We start from the raw sequence: 8,474 nt of genomic DNA, 5'->3' as shown, positions 1-8,474 counted from the left end.
TTACAAAACTGATTTAACCTAGCCAGGTTAGACTAACCTGCAAAGACTGAATCAATTCAGGCTCAGGCTTTTTGAATGTCTGTCCCTAGACATTTAGGTTTTAGCTGAAGCTTAAGTTAAACCTCTTCTCTTTTTTAACACTGCCGAACATTGTCCCAATAACTTACCCAAAGAAGACTGTGTTGTAAATGCTTATGTGAAACACAACACTTTACACTCAGAAAAATCTATTTCTATTGAATATTAATCAGTGACATTGCTAGTGAATATGGCCATCACTGCAGACATACAATGGACAGCAAGCAGTATAAAATATAAAATAAGACAAAGTCATTTATGTCAGAGATGGATTTTTCTCAATTGTTAGAATACCACCTTGTTTCATGCACAACTTTTGATGTAAAAGCTGACACTTTGAGAAACTAACTAAACAAGGTCTATTCTAACACAAAACAGATTACCATACATTGGCAGTTGGATCCTTAATTTGTGTTCATTCTGTTACTATGTCCACAGCCTATATTGATGTTTAATTTTTACAAGGGAAAATGGAACACTTCCAGCAGCTACTCAGTAGTAGCTGGAGCAGCAGTTAAGGCAACTCCTTTATTATAGCAGTAGTTCATAACTTGATGGCCATTAGAAGACCTTTCATTTAGAAGTTAGACAAAATCCAGGATTAAACATTTGATCTGTTAATTAATATGCTGGTTGGCAGATCAAAAATGTCAGTAAATGAGCAAGGTAAAATGGCAGTTAGCTACAAGATTAAATCACTTACAATGATTTTAATTAATTTAAATTATATAAATTAAAAACAATTCTAATTTTAAAGCATTTAATTTGAGAAGAGTTTAACTTTTTGTGTTTTTACTCTTAAAGTTACTGATTAATAATCTTGGGAAAAGTCATTGGTTTTATTTTGTAGGTGTTAATAAATATAAAAACAACTTTAAGAGTTAATTATGCTTAGTATCACTAATTCCATATTGTATTTACTACTGTTTAAACTGATTTCCTCCCCTTCCCAGTAACATTAAGCTACTTTCAGCATCAGTAAATACAACACTGGGCATGTCTACACAAGATGCTTTACTGTGCACTAGTAAATCCAATGTGCAGTAAAGCGTCACTATCTACACATGCATGCACATTTCATAGATTTGATAGACATTAGGTCTGGAAGGGACCTCGGAAATTCATCGAATCCAGCCCCCTGCCCCAGAGGCAGGAAGTCAGCAGGGGTCATAGGATCCCAGCAAAATAAACACCCACATTTCTCTTGAAGGTGTTCAAAGTAGGTGCTTGAACCACCTCTGGCGGCAGTCTATTCCAGACCTTGGGGGCTCAGATGGTAAAGAAGTTCTTCCTTATGTCCAGCCTGAAAGATGGAACAGTCCTGAAGGAGTTTGTGACCGTATGACCTCGTCATTCCCTGGGGCGCTCTGGTGAACAGATGTTCCCCCAGATCCTGGTGAGCACTCCTGATAAACTTACAGGCCACCAGATCACCCCTGAGCCTGCACTTTTCCAGGCTGAAGAGTCCCATCGCTCTCAGCCTCTTGTCATAAGGTCTGTTTTCCTGACCTCTGATCATGCATGTGGCTTTTCTCTGGACTCTCTCAAGCTTCTCCACATCCTTTTTTAATTGTGGAGCCCAAAACTGGATGCAGTACTCCAGCTGCGGCCTCACCAAGGCCGGGACCTTGGTGCGGAAGGCCTTGGGGCCCTTGACCACCTTGGTCCAACCCCTTGGCTGGACAGCATGGGAGGTCCCCGAGTCCTCCCTTTTCCTGGAAGGTGACCTTGGTCTACCCTCCACTTCTAGGGGGTGAAGGGGCTGGTAGTAGGAGTCGATCTCCTGCTCACCATCCCTGATGGCATGCAGTCTCTGGATTGTGGCCTGGAGCTCCCCCAGCTGGTGCACCAGAGACCCCAAAAGGGAGCAGACCTCACAAGGGGAGGTGGCCATGATTCCAGACCCCAGAGCCTGAAAAAGTGTCAGGCAGCCCCCACAGCTGATAGCCACAGGCTCCATCTGCGTGGTGCCCGGAACAATGGGCTCCATCTGGGCGGAGGCCTCTGAGGTGCCAGAGGGGGCAGCCACAGACCCTGAGGAGACCCTCAGGTTGCGGTGCATGCCCACCCGCATTTTACTGGTGGTAGTCTGGCTAACTGTGACTGCCTACCCTAGGGGCTCACAGGCACTCCTGCTCATCTTCCTGTGCAAGCTCTTGTGCTAACTCACATGCTGGGCAGACAAGTGCACCTGTTTGCGCAGCCTGTTTGTGAGGCTCTGGTTGAGTGGCTCCCTGGGGGCTGGGTGAAGTAGAAGCCGGGGGGGTCATGTTCCTCCTTGGCTCTGACTCAGCTGCCCCACAGCTGTCTGGGTTGAGATCCCTCCCTCCCTGTCACAGGCCCCACCTACCTCTGGCTGTGCTGGAGTTCTGGGTCAGGGTCCCACTTTGGGGGTGGGGAATGGGGGTTCCAAGCTCTACAGGGGTGCAACAGGCTTCCACCTGTGCATCTCACTCCAGAGCCAGGGACAAACTGTGGCTAAATCATCGGCGGGCCCTTTTTAAACTGCGCGCATGTGCAGAAGCGCTTGCCGATGGGGCTGCACTGTTCTAGGAGCTCGGGGGTCCCTGCCACATGGAAGAAGGGCACAAGTGAGTGCCCCCACTTCTCCTGTCTCACGTGCCAGGTGGGACTGGTTGCATGACTCCCTGGGGGCTGGGCCAAGTAGGAGCTGGTGGGGCGTGTCCCTCCTTGGCTCTGACTCAGCTGCCCTGCAGATGTCTGGGGTTGGGGTCCCTTCCTCCCTGCCACAGGCCCCACTTACCTCTGGCTGTGCTGGAGGTCCTGATCGGGGTCCTGCTGGAGGGTCCTGGGGGGTCCCTAGGCTCTACAGGGGCGCAACAGGCTTCCACCTGCACATCTTGCTCTGGAACTGGGGACAAACATTAAATTAGTCTAATGTGCCATGCGCTAGTACCAACATGTACAGGTACTAGATAAACAGGACACTTGTTAATGTGACATAGGACACATGTAGATGCTGACTGGGAACAATTTGCTCCTAGTCAGCCCAGGCAGCAGGGGACCCACTATTGCCTGGCTAAGTCCTGATGCAGGGGGAGCTGTGCCAGCTGCAGCAACAGCTGTCTCCTCACTGTGTGGGGAATCAGGACAGGTTCCAATTCCCACATGGCCAGGAGAGCTGTGCTGGCTGCAGGGGCAGCTGTCTTGCTGGCCACATGGGGATCAGGGCTGCTCCCAATCCCCACATGGCAGAGAGACTTGTGCTGGCAGCAGGGGCAGCTGTCTCCCCACCGCCTGGGGATCAGGATGACAGCTGCCCCTGTAGGTGGCACAGCTCTCCTTGCTTGCAGGAGATCGGGACTAGCCTTTATGTCTCCTGCCAGCCCCTGGGCTGGCACCTGGGAGTGCCTGGAGCTCCCCTTGGCTGCTGGAGGCAGGCGGAGTAGGGCAGGAGCAGCCCTGGAATGTGCTCAATTTTCTCTTGGTGGGGGCGCACGTATAGATGTGCACCCAGGAACACATTAATGCTTTAATGTATTAGATTAAACTAATCTAATGCACAGTAAAGCATCAGTGTCTATATGTATGCACCAATTACTGCACAATAGATTAGTTTAATCCATCATTTTCTAGTACCTATACATACAGGTACTAGAAACTGGTGCTTTAAACTAATGTACTGAAGGGCATGTGTAGATGCTAACTGGGAGCAAATTGTTCCTGGTCATCCTAGGCAGTAGGGGGCCACAGGCAGTGGGGAAAGCTGTCCCTGCTTTACAGGATACTGCCTCCCAGCCACATGGAGGTCGGACAGCTGTATTGGCTACTGGACAGTGTTCTCCTGAGTGCGGACAGCTTTCTTCCACCCCATAGAGATTGGGACCAGCCCCCATGCCCCGCTGCCAGCCTTAGACTGGTCCTGGGAGATCCAGGAAGAGCCCTAAACTGAATTGTTCCCATCGGGAACAAATTTGCTCCCAATGGGTGTAGATTCAAATGCATGCAGAAGCCCAGCTAAATGTGCCTCAATTCTCTGTGTAGAACATTACCTTGCATTAATTACATATGTAGATGTGCCCCACTGACTGATATTCATGTCTTCAGATAGCTGAGCCAGAGGAAAGGGAACTTGGCAATTTTAAAATTATCAATGACAACAAACAAACCAACATTATTTATTAACTTAATTTTTAATGGACAGTAGAAGTTATTTGAGCTACTGTCATTTTATTGAATAAGCAAGCAGGTTGTTACCTTTAGTTAAACAGAGCTAATGATGTAGCTGGCTTATATCAAGTATGTAGCCTTCTCTGAGCAAGTTGTATTTCTGATAAGACTGCATCACTTCAGCGCAACTTATTGTATTGTATGATAAAACAGGAGTTTGAAAGACTGAATTATGTCGGACAATTTTCTAAATGCTTTTCTAACTGAATACAATGACAAAGCATTCTGTATTTCAATGTCAGAAGGTGTATGGTTACTTAAGCAAGAACTATGATGATGGACTTTCATTTTGCTTCAATTCATGGTAAAAAAAGAACCTGAATGTTTTATCTACTAAAAGCAGATATATTTCTTGATCATGGAGTTTTCAGTATTTACAAATGAAGAACAGTCTAACATCATCCAAATAAAGAAGGACAACAGGAAATAGGCCATTAATGGTCAAAGTGGCTTTAGAAATATCTTTTAACAAAGAAACAAGAAAAACCAAGTAGAATATTAAAAGTTATTCTGTAAGTTGAACTTCAAAATAAATAAATTATATTATGTGAAGTGTAGCAGGGAACCCTGTTACAGCAAAAAGAGGGCCAGAGAAGACCTTTTGTAGCCCAAAGGGGAGGGGAATCATCTGCAGCAGGAAAAGGCCTGCCAGAGCAACCAGAGTGATTGAGGTCCCAGTTGCCAGGAGAGATACGCAGCTGAGCGGGGCACAGCAAGCTGTCTACTGCAGGTGACAGCTGAAATCTCTTGAGAAAAGAGGATGGACAGTAGACCATGGACTCATCCCTGCAGAGCCCAGCTTGCAAACAGCTGGATGAACAACACAGAAGTGAGAGGGGAAGAGAGATTACCTACACCTAACCCAAGTGAACAGGAAGCCAGGTCAACTGACCATGGAGATGGGACTAACTGGGCTATAAACTCCCCTCCAGAGTTGAAGAGTAGGACTGGTTCTTGTGGCTGAAAATGATGGAGCCCTCCAGAAAGACTGGAACAAATGCAAGCCTAGTAAGAGGAAATGCTGACTGAAAGGAGGAGTCACTGGTGGGAAAGGGAACTCTTTGTGTTAACCCAGGAAGGGAACTGGCAAATGAGTGCACCCAGAAGACTGACGGCTGGTTATGTCAACCCAGATGGAGCCTGAGCACACCAATGGGACTTGGAACCATTCACGTTGGTCCAGGAGGTGCATGGGTAAGTGGGTGTGCCCTGAGGACCATTTATATTAATCTGATTGGAATATACTTTTGTTTTTCTTATTTCTGGTCATGTTGTTAGTAGCACCCGATAGACCAGGTTGGCTGTGAGGGAAGGTAGAGAGGGGGCAGAGCAGAGTGCCCAGCACCCTGTGAATTTTACCCTGTACTTTTTCTTGTTTACCCTTTCATATATCCTTTGGTTTTAGAGGAGGAGATAAACAGCAGCTTCCACTGAGTGGAGGCCTGGGCGGGGGTCAAAGCCAAGAAGGCCAGGAGCCCTGACTAAATTAAGGCAGGCTAGACCCCAACAGAGCTGAGGCCCCAGGCAAAGACAGAGGAAGAGAGCAAAGGAGAGAATGGCAGACCCCTGCACTGCCCAGGTGGTCTAGTAGTCGGGGAAGGGGGAGGGGGAAGCAAGGCACCCATGACTAGACTTTGGTTATTCAAAGGCAGCCTCCTAAACAAATTAATTTATGACATCAAGGTGTGGTAGCCAGGAGAGAGGAGCCAGATTAAGCAGTTGGGGTAGGCAGATAGGTGCTATACAGCCACCAGAGGGTGCCATGACTACCCCCGGAGGTGCACCCTGTTACAGAAAAGTAGAAGGAACTGTTTGTATTGGCTAGACACAAGGCAAAATTGGCTTTAAAAAGATGCAACATATTCATCTATAACTATTTTAATAATAAGCTTTCCCAATTTAAATATCATCCTTTTAATGCACTCACCAACTGAAACGTAAGATGCCCCTTCCTTAATTGCTTATCTATAGAAATGAAAAGGCTTTTATCACACTAATCCCATACTTTCTTAGATTTTATATTTTGTCATACTGTAAAATGAACATTTAATTGAAAGATTTTTAATTTCAGATTTTATCGTTTAAATTCTGATAACCTGTTTGAAATGATCAAGATGAAGTGGACTAATTTATTTTGAGCCAATATATTGTCATATAACAAAAACTTAATTTTACAATTTAACCCACTTCTGTTTTCAGAAAAATCTATGACTTTCAGAAAGTATATGATATTCAGTTTTTATATATTGACAACAATTTTTTGCTGAGGAAGTCATACCCGTGACAGAAAATATGACTTCTTTAAAAATAATAACAACAAAAGCTTAGAAAGAACTCATTTAAAATTTAATTTTTTCACCTTTAAAATCTTTCATTTCAGTGTAACTGTCCTAGCATAACATAGTGAACTTATAGTGCTTTTTACTGTATTTTGTCTGAAATCACATAAATTAAATGCCTGAAGAGCATCCATCAGCCCCAGGGAGTGCAGCCTGGTGGTGGGGAGAGCCAGGGATGCGCTCCCCACCGAGCTGAGCCACATGGGGCTGTGCAGAGCCACTGGGAGCACAGCCCTGGCTCTCCCCTGCCTCCCACCATCTGGCTGGGCTGCTGCTTTGAAACTTGAAACATTTCCAAACTTTTGAAATGTTTTGACTGGCCTCATTTCATTCTGAGGCTGTTTCGAAGCCCTCTTTCATTTCTATTTCACTGTTTCAAGCTCAAAATGAGTCGAAATAGCATCAAAACGAAACAGATGGTGAAATTTCACGCAGCCCTACTCTCCACATTAGGGTTGTTCTAGTAACAAGTATCCTTTATATGTCTGTTTCATGCCATCAGTAAACCACACATGCTTTAAAATGATTGTTTTTCATTGTTTAACTGATCAAGATTCCTCAAAACAAGCTTTCAGAGAGCAAAAGGAAGTCCTCTGAAAAACTAGAGGCAGAAAGCACCAAGGAAGAGCTCCTCCCAGGCTGCTAAGAACTACTTCTACACTTCTGGCAAGGACAGGAGCTACAAACCAGCCTACATATATGAAGCCAAAGAACTGACTGAAAAAATGGGGGGCAGCAGGAGATGAGAGAGCTAATTTTAAAGCCTGCCCCACTCTTCTTCCTTGCTTTCCTTCTGTTGATCCAAGCTCCTGAGGAAATGTTCTGCCCACAGCAATGTCCTACACACTGGTTTCTCCTCATCCAGGGCAAGCTGCAATAACTATCACCAGCTAGTCTCAGCACTCACCTCCCCCAGGGCCCTTGGCTCTCAGCCTGCACCACACAGACAACCCCGCTCTACTTACCCCTCCTTTACCCAGCCCAGCCTGGCCCTCCCAAACAGTGCATGCTACAGCCCCTTTCTGCACACACTCCTCCCCAGAACTAAAAGCTTGGTCCCAGCCCAAGCACTCAGCAGCTACTCATGCTGTTTGCACCCCTGCAAGGTTTTAACACTCAGCCATACTTGCACCAGTCAACAGCTTAGATCCAGTCCCATCTCTTGGAGATGTTACTTTCCCCCTCCCCCTCTGCGGAGCATGAGAAACTAGTTCAGTGCAGTCCATCAGTCTGCTTGCAAAGGGACTGGTTCCTCTTAGCAGCTGGAAGAGGTTCTGCAGCACATACTTTGTTCCCTTAGGGTGGTCCTGTCAACGCCTCACTTCCCGCTACTTTGTCTTCCTCTTGCTCTGTGGCAAGGGTTAAAAAACTGCTCCAGAAATAACTCAGGCCAAAGACTCCCAGATCAGAGCAGCAAACACATTGCCCTACGTTTGTTGCTTGTGCTATGTACCTGGTTGTCTTCAAATTGAGTTGAAGGCAGCAAAGAAGCAAAACGGGCCCTGACATCCTGAGTCAGTCGGGACAGGTCCTGGCATAGTTTCCAGTCAGGGCATCTCTGGAAAAGGCCCTGCCTGCTCCAGCTCTGAACACTGCTTCTTCTTCCCCCCCAACTGCTCTGCTCTAATGCAGAGCTAACAACAGGTCATAAACGCTTCTACAACAAAACCACACAGATGGAAATGCAGCTGCCAGGTACCTCATAAGCACTCAAACAGGAAAGTCCAAAAACAACCAAAGAACAGAAAGGTGTCCTGCTGTTTACAATGGACTTGAAGACCTGCATTAAATAAACTTCCAAAGGCAGACTCTTTGCAATTGGTTAATATGATGTACAACCCCCCCCCCCCCAAAACAAAACAAAAC

The sequence above is a fragment of the Gavialis gangeticus genome, unplaced genomic scaffold (genome assembly GCF_001723915.1).
Source record: "Gavialis gangeticus isolate Ggan-Ray unplaced genomic scaffold, GavGan_comp1, whole genome shotgun sequence".
Classification (NCBI taxonomy): Eukaryota; Metazoa; Chordata; order Crocodylia; family Gavialidae; genus Gavialis; species Gavialis gangeticus.
Note: the sequence above shows the minus strand (reverse complement) of the source record.